The sequence below is a fragment of the Betta splendens genome, chromosome 16, assembly GCF_900634795.4.
Source record: "Betta splendens chromosome 16, fBetSpl5.4, whole genome shotgun sequence".
In the NCBI taxonomy this organism is placed as follows: Eukaryota; Metazoa; Chordata; class Actinopteri; order Anabantiformes; family Osphronemidae; genus Betta; species Betta splendens.
In genome coordinates, this window is record NC_040896.2 from 12,991,289 (window position 1) to 13,009,796 (window position 18,508).

The 18,508-nt window shown below is 48.5% G+C and overlaps 1 protein-coding gene across 1 annotated transcript in view; it reads right to left on the reverse strand.

The window, feature by feature from the left end:
• efna3b (ephrin-A3b) overlaps positions 1-18,508 on the reverse strand; it is a 39,894-nt gene that overhangs the window by 19,634 nt on the left and 1,752 nt on the right. The window lies entirely within an intron of this gene.

Below are 18,508 nucleotides of genomic sequence, written 5' to 3' on the forward strand. Positions count from 1 at the left end.
GGATTGCTTGTAATTGGTTGTGGTCGGCTGGTTTGAATGGCAATGCTGGCTTTGCATAAACATACAAATTAAATTCTTGTTTATGTTGTGTGTCTTTGTGCGTCTGTGTGTGGCAGCGTTGCCACAGCGTTGTTCCTGGTCTACTACTGTTAGGGTGCTGATTACAAAAACAAACCCGCGTGCACCAAGGAGGAAACATGCTGGTGGTGGTAGATGGTGCTGGTGATGGTGGTGCTGATTGTGTTACATGGTGGTATGTGTGTGTGTGTGTGTGTGTGTGGGGGGGGTTGCTGGGCAGATGTTTACAGTGGCAGGAACCTTCAGCTCTGGCGAATGCACTAATGAGTGTGTAGGGCTCTGTTACAGTGACTCACGCTAGCTGTAATGTGGAAAATACACTGCGAGCTCCAGGGGTTCATGCTGGCGAAGGCAGCGGCACACGTCTCCTGCACGAACACCACGACGCACCCACGGTTCAGTTTGTGTCCATGCGTTTGATACAAAGACACTTCAGAGGACAGATCTGTACGACGTGGTTTCCCCCCGTCATGCATTAGAAGGAGTTAAACTCGCCGTTTAGGAACCACTGTGTGTGTGTGTGTGTGTGTGTGTGTGTGTGTGTGTGTGTGTGTGTGTGTGTGTGTGTGTGTGTGTGTGTGTGTGTGTGTGTGTGTGTCAAGAACACGCTAGTCGCGGCTTTACGTAACCACCGAGCGAGAAGTGGGGCAGTGAGAGATGGAGCATTAAGAGTGTTTGTTCTGGCTTTGGTGTGTGTGTGTGTGTGTGTGTGTGTGTGTGTGTGTGTCTCAGAGGTGACATCAGCTGAGGTGCATGAGGAGCACTGAGGACATGGACACAGGCAGGACAGACAGTCTGGACGCTGAGAGCAGACTCGGTTCTTCGCGCGTCTGGAATCGATGGAGACCCTCCGGTTTCCAGGACGTTTACCGGTTCTCAGGGGCTGAAGCCTGAAGAGGCCGCTGGCTGCAGCGTGTTAAGTGGAGGACCTCAACACTTAACACGGACGTGTCGTAGCTGCGTGTCTGCTGCTGGTTTTATCTGAACTCTACAGAGGGAGGGCTGGAGGAAGTCACCCTACTGCACTCTTCCCTGCGCCTACTATTCATGCTGACCTGTCAATCATCTGACTCCTGCTGGTGATTGGCCAATTTAAAAAAGGAAAATAAATCTGTGGTGAAATGTTTTAATTAATTTATTCCCATCTTCAGCGTCCTCCATCCTTCTGCCTGTGACCCAGAAACCAATCGGCTTCCACCATCGCTTCAGTTTTATTTTTTAAAACAAACTGGGAAAAAGTGGGAATGAAGTAAATGCAGAGATGCAAACGTCAGGTTTTCAGTGTTTGACGGCCGTTTTGTTCTCGCTTACATGAAACGGCCAGTGCAGTGTGTTTACAGACCGGTATGGATTGATGCCGGTGCAGCGATGCGACACTAAAAAAAACAATCCCTGGATCCTTATTCACACCGACTGGTCACCTTCACCCACGTGAAACACACGTTGAGCTGTTTAATTAACGAGGCCCGAGAGCAACGTAGTTCAACGTCCCGTGCACGGAGTCGGTTTTTCCACCAGCGCCACACACGGATTTACACAATAACGCTCGAAATAACCTGAAACAACACAACAACCGCCTTCGTGCGGCTCCTTCATCACCTGCGTCCAATCAGCGCCAGGACTGGTTCTGCAAACGTCGGAATGCAGCTCAGCCGTACTTCATTTAGGCGGTTCTGTTTGTTCTGCCGCTCCAGTGATACCAGGACAAACACAGCTCCAGACCTGTGTTGGTCCTCTCCTCACCTCACCTCACTCTGTTGTGACTGACCAGCTCTGGAAACGTCTCTAGAGAAAGACGTTTGGTTCACAGGGAAACATTCAGGTTTCTCGTCAACTATCCAAAAAGACGCCGACTTCGCTGCGTCTCGCACGTTCTCCTTTGCTTGACTCCAGCTTTTCTGATTCTCTACCTGGACTCATTTGTGCCTCCTCTCTATTTCCCCCCTCTCTCTCTCTGTCACTTCACTCACACACTTCTCCTCGCTGCAGGCCTGAACCACTTCCCCCGCGGCGAAGTCGATCTAATCCTGTTTACCATCACACAACTCTCCTCTCCTTTCTCACACTCGCATCATGCTATTTCTCACCCTAAACCCTCAATTCGCCCCCCGTTCGGTCACCACGCATCATTTAGTAACTCTCTCTCTCTTCTGTCTTTCCCCACGTTCCACCGCTCACACTGAAGCAGTAATGGTAGAAACCCAGCGTCAGGTCCATTTTCCATTTTAGGGATTTTATCTAAAATTCCATCATCTAATCTGAAGCCATTTAAAATCAACTGAACCTCTGCATCATCGTCACCTGCTCACGTGACGCTAGAACGCGGAGCTCAGGCACGGGCCGACCATGCGGCGAATGTTTATACGGACGAGCTGCAGGAACGTCGCCATGAAATGATGTTTGTCGAACCACAGCGAGGATTTGGAGCAGCTACCGGTTGAATTAGGTTACCAACAAATTAGGGTTCGGCTTTGATCGTTTCTGTGCAGCTGCCAGCGAAAATACTATTTGTCCATTATCTGAGAACATGAACATGAAAATATGTCAATGCAGTATTCAGAATCATATTCATCATTATTTATTTAAACTACATCTTTGGTTCTGTCCCTTATTCCCTCCGTCATTCCTAATTAATCAATCAGCTTCTTTTTTTTATTATCTTTGACAGAATTAATGTCACATACTGTTAATTGTCATTGTCAATTTATAAAATGTGGGCGTGAGCTCAGACATTCGAAGTTCTAAATGCATTGTGTCAATATTACCATTGTGTTTGTGTAGATAAATAATGCATAAATGGTAGCAATCAAATATCCTCGAAGCTTCATCTGCTCGTTGTGAAGGAGCAGAAAATAAAGTCCCTTTATGTCCCAGTCATCTGTGTCCGTCCCTACGTCTTTAACAAATTCGCTCATTTCTTCCCAATCATCTTATCTCTCGTCTTATCGCTCCTCCATTGTGGAGATGTGACCTCCCCAAGAGAGAGGTTAAGAGAGAGAGAGCATCTGAGAAAGGGGAACAGGAGCAGGAGAAAAAAGGAGAAAGCGGCAGAGGGTAAGGTTTCGATTTCACAGCAGACAAATAGGCTGACTTTACGTAGGTAACCTCTGTAAATGGGTTTTCGATCTCTAATTCTCAACAGATCCCTACAAACGATTACATAAAGATACACGCGAGGAAGAGAGGACAAGAGGAGAGAGGAGAAGGAGAATAAGAAGGAGATTAGGAATAATCATAACAATAAGAAGAGGATGAAACAGGAGGAGGAGGAGACGGAGAAGGACACAGACGTGAGAACTGACAAATAACCTCAGATTTCCCAGCAGTTTCTGACTCGTGTTGATGAGTCAGAATTCACAGTCTCGCACTCCCACACTTCACAGCACATAAGGAAATCCGCATTTAAACATAAATATACACATATGGCCGTCGCCCACACTGAATATGTTTGCAGGGCCGACCCTCATTAGTCGTGGTATCTTTGTTTGTTTGCCCGGCGCTGACCCAGTTTGTTTCAACAACATTTTGGAAAAAGATCTCAGTGTTTATTTGTAGAGTTTAAATCAACTCTACAGATCCTTTGTGCGATTTAGGCCGAGCTCTGAATTCAGAACTAGGTAAAAATGAAGCAAAGCGAGCGGAGACACGTGTTCCAGGTTGTGGCTGGTTCAGGAGAACAAGTAAATGTTTGCCCTTCACCTGACGGGACTGAGAGGGAAACGAGAGGGTTTGGCCAAAGAATAAAAAACGGATGTTTTGTGTTTTGTCTTTTACCATTTTTTAAAAATAATCTATCAAAAAAAACTTTCAGCGCTGCTGAACTGAATTGAGATCTAAGTGAGTGGGTTTTTTTTGCTACTTCCAGTTTTAAAATGTGCGAGTTCCCATTTCACGGCAAATTTACAATTGTTGTTTAGCTTATTTTTTGGAAAAACATTCTCCTTTTCATTCCACTTTTTACCTTTTTTTCTAATTCTCTGACAGTCTACAGAAAGTTAATCAACACATGGATTAGCAAAAAAAAAAAAAACAGCTGTTAAGTAAATGTGAAAACGCTGATGCGCTCTGGAGCCAATGAACATAAACACGCATATTATCACGCAGAAATCATCTCAAATTCTAATTTCAAGGTGATTTTTTTCTGCTCCGCCAGCCTGTGAATCAGCAGAAAGCTCCTTCTCTTCTCATAATAAGCCTAATCTCGACTCCAAATTGCTTCTAGGTGCTGCTTGTTGAAAAAGTAATTCTCTCCCGCCATATTTAATTGTTTCATTGTGTCATTACTTCGTGTTGTCGGAGCATTAACGCGTCACACATTCCACTACGCCTATTAAACCGTAATGGCTCAACAAAGCAATATGCGTCGCGATCAGACGCACACACCCACGCGCAAACACCATCAAACGTACGCACGCTATTAAGCGCCGGCGGTGCTGATGAAGTGTGCAGAAGCAGTCATTAGCCGGGTCCCCGTCCCCGTTGCGTTTACCACGCGCCCCACGTCTTCACGAAGGCGCTGCTCCGCCTTCACACTGCAATAACCGAGAGTCACTGGAGCACTATCACAATTAAAACAAGCGCTCGCGTCCTCGTTTGCACCAACACAAGGCGCGCGGTGTTGCTCCACTCCATGAGCCTGCGAGGCAGACTGTGGAGAGAGCTAGAGAATGTGTGCATACATTAAGGTGCCTTTAAGTGCGATCCGGTGGAAGAAAGTCTTAAATGTTGTCTGAGAGTGTAAGGGGAAGTAATAAGATGAGCCGAGCACGTTTTTCTGCTGAGAAGGAGGGATGATGGATTGTTGAGGAGAGGCGAGTGAAGCTGAATATCTCCCTACAGCGCCGGTCATAAAGCAAGAGAGCAGACCCCTCTCCAACAACACAATGAGATCAAATAACCCCCGGTGCCTCTGAGCGCGCAGTCACAGAGGTGAAAGCAGCATCACGGGCCGGCACCGGCAGTCGGGCCTGCTCCGTTCTGAGGCATCCATCAAGTTCTGGTGCAAAAAGAGAGGCGATGAAAGTAGAAGAGGCTCGCACTCGCTCGCACTTCCCCTCCTCCGTCTCGCACAAACACAGCACTTTGCAGCATGCGGAGGCCACATGCGCATAGATAAATACACAGCAGTCTGTGGAGTGCGCAGGTGAGGGGAGGTGAAGGCGGACGAAGAAGCGAGGGGAGGAAAAAACACGAGGAGGAAACTAAAGTGCTCAGGGTGAAGGAGGGTCACACGTGGGAGAGAGTCTCCAGGACCCAGAGGGGGATTAGGAGTGTGTGTGTGTGTGTGTGTGTGTGTGTGTGTGTGTGTGTGTGTGTGTGTGTGTGTGTGTGTGTGTGTGTGTGTGTGTGTGTGTGTGTGTGTGTGAGACAAAAGAGGAAAGGAAGGAATGGCATCAATCTTGTTGGATCTGATCGTTACTTTTTTTCATGACAATAAACCTGTGAGCAAGTCATTTTACAACCAGCATCTATCACAAAGCCCTGACACCGCCGCGGCCCTTCTCCCTTTCTGTCCCCGCCAGTCATTAACCGGCCCCTCTGACTTCTCCTTTAGGTGCGCCACAGTATGTGTGCGCCCGCTCCGGCTCCCCGTCGCCGCACAATGTGTGTGGAATTTCACGCCGTAATCGCTCGGGGGACCAGAACACACGGCAGACAAAGCCGTGCGCTCCCTCCCCTCACGCGGCGCTTACGGGGCCACGCAGGCGCACACACACACACGCAGGCTGGAGGGATGTAGTCTGTGACCTTTGACCTCTCCTGCAGATGGCCAATTACCTGCAGACGTTACAGCGAGGCCACACGTTCAAATGCGCAAAAAAAAAAAAAAAAAATCAGAGACGGATTCATAGGAAGAGGCAGGTCATAAACGCATCCAGCAGGACGGTCCTGGGGGTAATTTAGGATTAGTGTGTGTGATGCTAAAACATGCTCGCATTGATATGGAAATGAGACCAATCAACCACTGGCACAAATGGCTAAAAAACAGTTACTTAAATGGCTTAAAAACGGCGCGTACACGCACACATGCACGGATATGCATATGAATGCCATGCTAGGGATCTGTCCCAGAGCTCGGTTGTGCCTATCAAAGGCTCGTCTCTCCCAGAGACCAGTCGAGGCCCAGCATTACACACTTAGCATTAGAATACATCAATGGCACAGGAATGGAGGCGCGCCGGCTTTCATAGTCCGAAAACCCACCTTCAGCCTCTATCTTCCCCTTTTCACTGTGTCTTTGGTCCATCCCAGCCCTCCTCCCCCACTGTTAGCCCTCTCCTATTATATCCCGCTTCTCTTGCCCCCCCCCCTCGCCCCGTCTCCTCCGCCGTCTTAAGACTCCACTTCCCCCTCCTCTTCAGAAGGAAGCCTTTTTAACCGTGACCAGAACTCAGAGCTGCATGGACCGTGACCACATAGCCATACAACACCAGATAGGGCGTGCGTGTGTGTGTGTGTGTGTGTGTGTGTGCATGTGAGTCTATGTGACTGACATAAAATAGTCATAGTTAGTCCTGCCACTGCTCAGTCGCCCTCAGTGCCTGAACAGGCTGCTTCAGATCCCGTGGAGCTCCGTGGGACTCGCCGTCCGGCCCATCAGCATTCAGCACCGCACTCCACCGGCTAACTGACAAACTCCACTTAATGGAATCAAACTTGGCCCGTCAAACGCGTCTCGTATTTGTGTGTGTGTGTGTGTGTCCCCGTCACTCGTCTGTCGATACCTGGAGACAGCCTTCAGCCAGAGAACAGGGGAAAAAAACAAGCCAGCTCTCCTTTTCTCTCTAATTACAAATGACAAACCGGCTACGAGGAGTCGGCCTGGCACCTGACGACGCATGATAACCTCTCAGCTCTGCCGATACGCAGCGGAGGCCGCGTCTGAGAGTGTGTGTGTGTGTGTGTGTGTGTGTGTGAGACTGACAGAGTGAAACTAGTACAGCATCCTGCCCGATGGCTCTGATTCCCAATGACAAAGCAAGACGTTTACAGCCGGCATCGCACCTGTTTTCCTCGTCTTCCGTTCTCCTTTGCCCTTTTAGTTTCTCCGTGCTTTACTTTCATCGATTTTCTCCTTCCTGCCCCTCTCTCTATCTCATTGTGCGTTCCCTCTGCATCATTTAGAAACCAGGCCTTCCTCTCCAGATCATCTATTTCCTCCCCACAGTGTAATAACCAGGTTAACACTGCATTGTGGCTTGTTCTCTTGCTGCCTAATATCTTTAATTGCATTGTGATGATACCAAACGCCATCCACTGAAGGCTCATGTGATATATCCTGACGACGTGCAGAGGTTAGAACTTTTTCTGCTTTACACCTTCAGCTCGGCAGTTTCAGGCTGTTTCTATAAGAAAACCATGTGGAGAGCCTGATACAGCAGCAGCTGTGATACAGCAGAAGCTGAGAGCTTTGTATTGGTCTTTATCTATTAAACGTATCACGATCTGGATCGGCAGGAGTCGATTATACCGCTTTAAAGTTTGCACTAGTGCACTGTAAATCAAGTGTCTTCAACTTTTCAACACACTTCTCCAGATGATTTAAAATCACAGGTTTGACACGACCTGAATTTACCTTCGTCATAATGAAAACAGCTAATTACACTATAAAGATCTGAAGGTCGATTCAACTGGCCTCCATTCTTCTTACACATCCAGGATGTTTCCATCGTGGTCACTTTTTTTTTTTTTTTTTTTTCATCCATCGTGGTCACTTTAAAGAAGAGCCTGTGGACAGTTCTGACGGTTGTGTTTGTGTAAAACCTGATCGCTCAGCGGTTCATTCAGTCACTCAGTCACTCATCCTTCAACTACAACAACTCTGCTGGTGGCATCAGCATGAAACGAGCTGGGAGCTCACTTTATCGCGGCACCGTAGATATTCAACCACTCAGCTTTCCTGAGCTACGCTTCCAGGCTGAGTATGAAAGTTAACTCTGGAGATCCGGAATGAGCAGCTGTGAAAATAATCTCACCACAAGGTTGATAGTTTCTAGGATCATGAATTGTTCAGCTGGTCGTCAATGATTTGCAGATGCTCAAGTGTTTATTAAAGGAAAAAAAAAATCCTTTTTTTTGTTTTATAAATGAAGACCAATATTTGAAATAAAATCAAACATTCAATGACACCAAGAACCACCAAAGGAAATCAGGTCTAAAATTAGGATTACACACTTTGTGTTTAATCGAAGACTAAGTAAAGAGAAGCAACTTTTCTGCTTGGATAAAGTTTCCAGTCCTCCGCTCTACAGATGCATTTCAGTTGGCACCGAAAACATTCTGGAGGTTCAATATTTGCCTCTTTATGAGAGAACAACTTAAAATGTGAGAAATATAATAATAAGCAGAGTGAGGCCGAGAGATAAAATGAGAGACACAGATGCCGGGAGCCTGAATGCACCGCCAGACATGGGTTCACGCTACAGCGGCGAGCATTCACACTTAGCATTGAGTTAGCATTGACTCCCCGCTGAATAGCCCTGTGAAGGCGCGGGGCGATGCTAACCAGGAGGCGCTATCGCTAGCCGCCCTGCGTCTTGGCGGAGCTGCCGAGGCGCCATTGATATGCTAATGCCGGGGACGTTTCAGGGCCAAAGCTTGGGATCGTGGGCGCTCTGTGATCCTCCAAGCCCGAAAAGGACACATCTCCAGGGCATTGTGATTTCCCCAGTCAAGACCCTGAGTGATCAGGATAAGCCCGTCCATGCCGCTTTAGTGCTGTCAGTCAGCCGCTATTGTGGTCATGTGAACGGCCATTTTCATCACAATTGACCTGGGTTTTGGCAGACCTGTTCTGCAGGGCCCGGCTCGCTCTATTCTTCCGCGTCCTCCCCTTCCTCGCCTCTGCTCTGTTTGCTTGTTGCTTGCTTTTCTTGCACGCAGCCCAACGAATATGGCAGCTGCACAGCTGAAGCGTCCTCCTCGCCCATGCTCTCCCGTCCCTACGGCCCTATGTGCGTCATGGACACTTTGATTACTTGGAGCGATACTGGAGAAAATCGCTACGCGTGACACAACACGGGCGGGAGAACACAACGCGTGTGCGCTGGGAGGCGATTTACAGCAGGCGGGGGGACGGCGGCCATCGGCGCGAGGCTGATTCCAGCGCACCTTCGCAAACATAGAAGTGCACGATAGGCTCTGTGTGTGTGTGTGTTGCTCTACTTTATTTGATTAGGCCTGGAAGAAAATAACAATGTGCTCCCCTGAGGAATATGTGGGAGGTAATGACAGAGATAGGCCCAGTGAAACAAGCATTACCTCCATGTGTGTGTCTGGGTGCGTTTGTGAGAAACTGTGGATTCTCCGCGAGGAGAAAGCGAGAACTATGCATATGCATGGGTCTAATACATGCGGGTAACGTGTGTGGGCGGTACGCTTGCAGGCCGTGGGGCGTTCATGTGCCTCCTTTCTCACATTCCTCCTGCAAACCCCCACCATCACCACCACCACCGCCTCCATCACCCACTCGTTCGCACTCGTACACTCAAATGCTGGGATGGGAGGAGAATTTGCCCGGCTGCAAAGAACTCCGCTCCATCAACACAACACATCCTATTTCACAACATCTCCTCCCACATCTCCCTCTCCTTCTCACTCCACCACCTTTATTTCTCTCTCTCTCTCCCGGGAAGTGACACAGAATTCTTTTTAACTGCAGCGCATTCATTACAACAGCCCCGCAACCCCCCGCCCTGCCACCGCCCTCCCTAAATAAAAATGAAACCGCGACGAGTACATAACCAGCAGCAGCAGCAGCAGCCGCTGTCCTGCGCTTTTATTAAAAACACGGTAGTCGGGTGCGAGCGAGGCAGGCAGCGCTCATTCACACCGTTTTACTACGGCAGTGAAAGCGCATTTGTGAGGCTCACGTCGGAGCAGAGAGCGGAGCCTGCAGACAGCGTGGGTGTTAGCGCGGAGACCAGCCAGCACCGGCTCTCAGCCTCCTGAGCTCCATCTCCTTCCAGTGACAGCCACTGGATCTGCTCACAAACACACAGCTGTTCATGGAAATGCATGCGCACAACGGAGGTGCGTGTGAAACCACACACGCACAAGTGTACACATGCAGCTTCACAGAGCTAAGGAATCGCTTTTGACCTTTAACATTACACATACATTGGTGGAAATGACTCCTCAATGAGTTCATTACGACAGATGTTGGTAGAATCCTCACACTGCTGATACCTACACACAATGTACAGTAAAACACTTCTGACAAAGCTCTCCTTCAACTTCCTGTGAAAATCGTTCTGCACTAATTAATGTAAAATGAAGACTTAAACCCATTAATATTATTGCTAATTATTGCTGTATTAAGTGCTGCACCAAATCTTGTGGGATCGATTCTTTGTCCAGCTGTAGTAAGTCTAAAAATACACCGATAGAAAAGCAGTGCAAAGGCCCACCGACATTCAGCACAGCACAAAATGTGATGCCAGGAAGAGGAATTCCTAATAAAGAGGCGTCAGAACCCCCCCCACACACACTCACGCACGCTCGTCGTCTGATCTGAAGAGAGACTCGATAGTATGATGATGCAGAGGAGGAGACAAGGGAGTGATGGCGCGGGGCCGAGCGAGGGAGGGGAGGCAGAAGCACGGAGAAAGAGGGGAGGTGCAGGACAGCATCGATCCAGAGGCGATGCTGACCACGCACACACACACACACACACACACACACACACACACACACACACACACACACACACACACACACACACACACACACACACACACACACACACACACACAGTATCAATAAGGACGCCAACGCTATTAAATGCCACAGATGCGTTTTTGCTCCGCGTTTAGCTTCCTGTTACACCACCTGCGATCAGTCAACTACTTAATTACTGGGACGTGTTTACTTTGTTTACGCCTCGTTACGTTAATCCTCCTCTTTTCTTTATGCATCTCAAGATGAATCCGTTTCATGGTTTAAAGCCAGGCTTAGTGGAGTGTGAGGCCTGCTGGGCTCCTACATTAACCTACTGTAAGTCTGCACACAAAACCAGCAGCTCGTACCGTTCCCAGTCCGTCTCCAGCACCACCTCCAATACATTTTATTCTGTTACATCTGTGTGAGAACACGACCAAAGTCTGAGGATACGCGCGCACTGGATGCCTGATCTAATCACAATAATACGGCGTTTTTTGAAAAGTTTTGCTTTTGAGATTAAATAAACCTTGTGATGATTTCATCCACTTGCATCCTGTTCATAGTGATTTGCTTTAAATGATGAGTTTGGATTTTTAGATTATAATATACAAAAACGTTTGATTCAACGTGTCAATGAATAAATAAATGGTTTGAAATTGTACATTTCAACAGTATTTATGTATTTTTCAATTTTTAAAAAAAACCTTTTTCAATCAAGCTGATTTCTCCACATTTGGATGTAGGACTTTCGTAATTTTTAATTCAATCAGTCTCATATTAAAATTCAGCTCATCGTTGAAATTAGCTTCAAATTCATCAACTCATAGTTAAATAGTTTTTGTTGCAAATGAAAAAATCTTCTGCCAATAACAGACGTTTACAGATGAAGCCGTGAGTCCGGTCGGGTAGCGTATCGATAGCGTATAATGAACATCACCAGTTGCAGATTATTATTTCGAGGGATATGCACAGACCGTTGCTCAAACTGAATCTAGGGCAACCTCCTGCCGAGTTGCTACGACGGTTCATTTGATAGCTAGAGCAATAAAATAAAATTAAAATAAAAACGATCTGGGCATTTTACCCCAGCACGGAGAATTTTATTTCATTTTATCATCCTTTTGCTTAAAGCATTAAATCACTACCAGCACTCACCTAGAGACCCCCAAACCATGAGCGTAACCAAACGCTCACTTTAGAGTCTATTTATTATAACTATGGACCCGTACCACTGATGAGCACATTTGCTTTATTTTGCAATTAAAGGCGACTTGTATTATTGAGCAGCAAGTAAATAAATCCCGCCGAGGGGCAGCTCAGTCACCCAAACGGGCTGATACTCCTTCATTCTGATCTGGTGCCGGTCCCTGCTGCTCTGTGTGCGACCCGACGCCGCAAACTAACAGCTTCCAAACCATTTGAGCCTCGTGATCAACTGGCTGAGTGGCACATCAGCCCGGCTGACTGTCAGCACCGCCCGGCTGCAGAGCGCTTGTGTAGCGCCTTTCCTCCTTGGCCTGGCTGGGCCTGATTAAAGCCTTCTGCTGAAACAAGGTCATAATTCACTTAGCCATTTCCCAATTTCCGCATAATTACCCTCCTGCTTCATGAACGCTAGCTCGCACGAACGCACACACACACACACACACGCACACACATATTCACACCAACGCTCCGACAAAAACACATTTCCTCTCTGATTTGTGTCATTACTGAGAGGAAAGTGGTTAAAAGGTTTCAGAGTTGGCCTCTTAGTGACAGCTTAAATGGATAAAACCTCAATTAAAGACTCTGCCTCACCGCCGCTCTCACGTTCTCTCTCTTCTTTCTCTCTCTGGATGGAATAAGCATAATTTTGTGTCCTCTGCACTTCGCAGCAGAGACGTCCCTGCTTTGGCTTTTTATCCCTCGTGGACCGATACACCAAGGCTTTGTTATACCTCACAATGCCTCTCGCACAGAACTCATATCTTCTTCAGAGATCTGAAGATGTTTGCCTCCAGATGAAGCGATAACAACACTCGAAGCTCAACAATGGGCACCGATTCCGCCAACGGCCACCGCTCACGGGCTCCTCCGTCCGCTGCACGAGAGCAGCTGCGCTTCCGCCGGTGGCCGCGTTCTCTTTAGGTGGAGGGTGTCTAATTGTCACGCCGGCGGAGTTTATTAGCACTGGATCACTCCGCTCGGCTGCGATCAGGCTCAGCATATGGCCTCAGAGTGCCGCTACGCTGCTATCATTAGCCACGTCACCAACACACCATGCGAGCATCTGCTGTGTGTGTGCACAAGCTGACAGTCTACATTATGAGACCCCCCCAAAGCACCAGCAGCACTGGCTGGGAGTGGAGTAGACGTCGCATAGAGAATACTTACACACACACACACACACAGATACGTAGAGCACTTTCAAACAGCTTGTGAACATCACAGCCTTGTTATTAGCACCTGATTACACTGTGTCGGCATCAGCTTAGAGAATAATGGTAATATCAACAAGAACAGCGTGTGTAGACGCGAGCGCTTCCGACTGTAGCCTCCAGCTCCGCACTGTGGGGAATTGTTCTCTGCGGACAATTTGTTCATATTCACCACGTGGACGTGGACGGGGAGACTAAACTGTTGCTTCGCCAGACACTGTTACCTAAAATCTAGAGATAACGAGAAAAGACTTGTACGGCGCTATGTTAACGCTGCATGACTCCAACACTCGTTATGGTAACGTGTATTTATGACCGTCACAGTTGTTATCATCTAAAGCTGTTTAGGAAACATCTGTTTGGTGACAATAAAGCGGGCGCGTAGATTTGCTTTTTATGCGTTGGCATTGCTCAGGCGGACGCTGTCCTTGGGTAACCTCCAGGCTGTGCAGCAGTGTTCAGCCCAACGCGGAGGCCGGTATCGACGTGTGACTCTGAGTTTTAATGCCACTGAACTACAATGTAAACAGGATCGCTCCTGACACGCTGTTAAGCTAGTAAAACCGCTGCTGATGTTGCTCATCCACAGCAATCACTGCGACAGGCAATGAGTGGAAGCAAAGGCAGGGGTCCGTCTATTCACTGGGACTGAGCTCGCTTGTTCAGACTGGATCACACCGGGCCCGAACGCAGGTGCGACCAGTCGGCCTGGTCCAAACACCCGAGAGCCGCCTTTAATCCCATTCAGGATCCAAACAGCACTAAGACAGCAGAAAAGGGAGAATTAAGTAAAAAGAGCACATCTGTCATGCTGTCCACGATATATTTGGACCCAATCTCCCCACAAGCACAACACAACAACCAAACCACAGAAACTCTGTGCCAAAAGTCAGTGGGTCACAAAGTCAGACATTTCACAAAGTCAAGTCAGTGGCGCTGCAGAGCTGCTGAGAAGCATGAGGAACACAAACAGCCATTTTATGCAGGAAATGTATTAAAACAAACATTTTCAAAGATGTTCCGAGACACGGTCTGCTTTTCCTATTTCACACATGTAACTGATGCACAAAACGATAAATGATATGATTTCATCCATGACACAATGCTCGCTCCCACCGCGGCAGCAGGCACAACAAAGGAACAATAGCACGTACAGCTGCCTCTCAAAGCTCTAACGCGACACGTTCGCTGACATTAGAGGTCGGGAGAAGAAAAATCTCAGGAAAACGATTCGGGTTGTCAGCGTCATAAATCACAAAACGCACTGGTCCAGACATGGAGAAGGTCACATATGGCTTTATCAACACGAAGCGGCTGTGCTTCGGTGGAACCTGATGTTTTGGCCAAACGACACACAGATGTGCACAGATAATGGAAACAATACAGCAAACCACTGTCACGTTCATCCAGACGCTCATGAGTGAAGGACTTCAACGGTACATTACAAGTCCAGAAAACTCTGTTTCACCATCACTCGTGTATAAAATAGGTCACCATGCACAAAACGCTTCCCATACACAGTCACCCCCCCACTGCGTCACATTTTATAGGACCTTTGGATTTTACAGTAGTTCTCAGTAAAGTGTGTGATGCTGATGAAATGGAGCGTTCTGCGAGGAGCACAGCGCTGGCGTGCAGCTCTGCAGCCCACCGTGCTACACCTCCACCTCCCCAGAGGCCGACAACAAAAATACACTCTCAACCTGGGAAACACGGGCCGTGACGCCGTGTTCTGCATTCTCCTGGTATTCAGATCATCCAGGCACTGCCTCCTGGGTGGTGCTGAATCCTGGTCCAAGAGCATCGTCGACCTTCTGACTCTTTCCATTCAAAAAAAGGACTCAGTCCTAGTCTGTGGGAGCAGGGTTTTAATTCTAGTAATGAGCCCGAGAAGCCTGATATATAGAGCCTGCAAAGCATGAGTGCCAAGCTCTGAGCCATCGGCATTGAATCAGCAGTCCCTTAGATCAATAGGAACGCTAGGCCAGACATTTATGCCTTCACATGTGTCAGGCTTGATCAGAATTAAGCGAGTGTCTGCGTCTTTCATAAAAACCTGGTGGGAGCAGAAAAAAAATCTGTCTAAAAACCTCTGATTTGAAACCAAACCGTTACGGCGACCAGTTAGTGGTCACCTCAAGGCCGAGCGAGCGCGAACGCTGGACATCAATACTGCATTTTCATAGCCATGCCTGCGATTAGTCGATGATGGAGGCGAGACAGCGTTTGAGGAAATGAAAAAGAGTCAATGGAGAGATGCAGGAAAACAGTGTGGGCTCGATAAGTCAGGCTTGTCCTTTACTCGAGATCAATGGGAGTGTTTTGTGTGTGTGTGTGTGTGTGTGTGTATGTGTGTAAATTTATAGCATCTGCAAGGAGGCGCGTTAAGAGAGTGCCACATAAGAGGTGGCTTTGGTCAAAAACTAAAAGTGCGTGGGAGGAGCGGAGCGTGAAAGAGCGGCGAGAAGGAAGGAGGAGCGGAGCTCAAAGCCGGCAACATCTCTCCCAGCGCTGGAAAGATTCAGTCCAACTTCATTTGACAGAGAAAGAAACAGGCTCGCAGCATTTACATTAGACCGCGCGGCTCCCAAAATACCACCACCCCAAGAGTGCTTACCCATCAGGCAAGCGGAGTAGGAGGTGGGAGCTCCTGAATCTAGCTCATGCCCAGATAAGATGGGAAAGATTAGGAGGAGGACAATCACTGTAATGTTTCCCACCTCTCCTATTGCTTTGCCGTGCTGCCAGATGACGCCTGCTCAATCAAAGGGAGAACCACTGGATCCTATTATGCCAACAGTCGTCATCCGTTACACAGGTGTTCCCCGTTGCTTTAATTAACGATGTCTCTGTGAAGTGTCGGCACGCACGTGCGCGCGCGCGCGCGCACACACACACAGACAGACAGACAGACAGACAGACAGACAGAACCCACTCACCTGTGCACTATGTGGCCTTATTACTCGTTACTAATGAGCAGCCTGATACAGCTGTAACGCTGATGGCTGAGCCTGTGTGAGCGGGAGCTTACGTCTGTGAAGGATGGCTTCTACATCCACGCGCACGCACACACACACACACACACACACACACACACACACACACACACACAGGCCTGACTGAGAGAGTCCCCCCTACAGATATTCATAAATGTAAATGTTGTTGTTCTAAGTGGGGCTGGGAGATGGATGGGTTTGTGTTTCTGCCACGGGGTTGTTTGACTGGCCTGTTTAATCCTCTTGTTTCTGTCTATGTTCACCCCCCCACACACACACACACAGCGTGGAGGATGAGGCCACTGGCCAAGCATGATTATCATTATTATGATGACTCTCCCCCAGTCCTCTAACCAGCCCTCTAGTATTCTTCACTCACCGCGTTCTCTCTTGCCCTGTGTGATGTGTCTTTGTGCACCTCTGATTACACAGATGAATATTAAACAAGTCCCATCCTCTGCATTAAATCAGCGCACGCATGCATTTCTATGAGCGCCAGCAGAGCCCAGCTGCGTGTGGCGTACGTCGAGGTCACGGACGCGCGAACCCGCTGCCGAGCGGCGCCTACGTGTTTGTTTATGTGGAACCTAATCGCTTCCGAAACATACAACGGATAAATTAAGAGATATCACCAGATATCCATTATGCAGATGAGCTAACTGCTGCGTTATTAGATTACGCACACATACACATGCAGCGGACGCGGACCCTCGCGCGCTCACAGTCGCAGCGGTGGTTAATTGCCAGGTGGTGGAAGATAATGTGTGATTTAACGGACTGATGGATTTGTTTTTGTTTCGGTCACCCATCAGTGAACAGAGACATCTGTAACAGGGCAAACAAACACACACAAGGCATCACACACACACACCATTATACACACACTCATGCCCAGGGATATCAATGACAAGTGACTGATAGGCAGCGGCAGCAGCATTTGTGCAAACGCAGGATTTGATCCATTTCCACAAAGTAAAAAAAAAAAAAAAAAGGACACACCGGGGACGAGTGTGTATGCTTCAGTGTACCCACTTAATTAGAAAGGTGCACGTATAGCCGCCACTATACGTGCACGGCGTGAGCGTTAATGTGGAAGTGGAGAAGTCTGATCCTCGGCAGCCGCCTCAGCCCGCCTCCTGTGGTTGATGAGTGTCTCGGGGTCAGAAGCTGCTCCAGAGACTGGAGGGTCCTGAGGCTTTACAATGTGTTTACCACTCAAACTGACAGCTATACTACAGTTCATTATTGGCCTTCTAAACCTCCACTGCACTGCGAGTTACAGCAACTCCAGAGAGGCTGGTCGCCAGCGGCTAGAGACGCGCCAGCCAACCCCACAAACGCTGTGGCGTGGTGTTGAGTGCAAAGATTAAAATAAATGCTGGCAATGGGAGCCATGCAGCAGCAAAAATGGCCCCGACGTGTATCAAGGAGTGGATTAGACAGTTGCTCTGCATTTTGTGTGCCGGTGTCCATGGACCCTTTGTCTGCTTGAAAGCAGGCTGAGTCCCCACTCGCTGCTCGTACGCTGTCACTGTGTGTGTGTGTTTTATGTGGTTAATTAATAACACTGCAATCACTCTCATTCTCACACACACACACACACACACACACACACACACACACACACACACACACACACACACACACACACACACACACACACACACACACACACACACACACACACACACACACACACACACACACACACGCACACGCTCTCTGCAGGGGCTAAGAATACTCTGGGGTGAAAACAGTTTTTACAGTGACTGCAGGTCCATGAGAGTGGGGTCAAAGGTCAGACTGCTCCAAGCTGCTTCAGTCCATCTGCTCTGTGTGAATCATCAACATATACAAAGACCTATCTGACCTGCGTGGCATAATTGTGTAAAATATGTTCGTTAATTCTTCGTCATTCTTTAATTTGGCGAAGACGAGGACACCTTTGATCAAAATCATCTTCAGTGGAATTTCGTCGGCATTGAAACCCTTGTTCAACTGAAACGCAATGGAAGCAACTGTGCAAATTCAGGTTTTCCATGACGTGCGGAAACGGGGCGTGCAGCACACCCTCGCCTCTCGCGGCTTCGCTCCACGCCGTGAGCTCCGACCACGGGCCCAGCGCCGCCGCTGGCGCAGACGGGAACGCCGCGCACCTGCCCGTGTTTACGTCCCCAATAAGAGCACTCGCTGAGAATGAGCGGAGCCCCGCACATTCTGCTGAATGGAGGCGTCGTCACAGCCGACACAACGGCAGCGCCCGCTCGCTGCAAGATGGAGAACGGGGAGGAAGGTGCGTGTCGGCGTGCGACGCGCGCCTACACTTTGGGCTGATTGCTGCGTGGCGTCGTG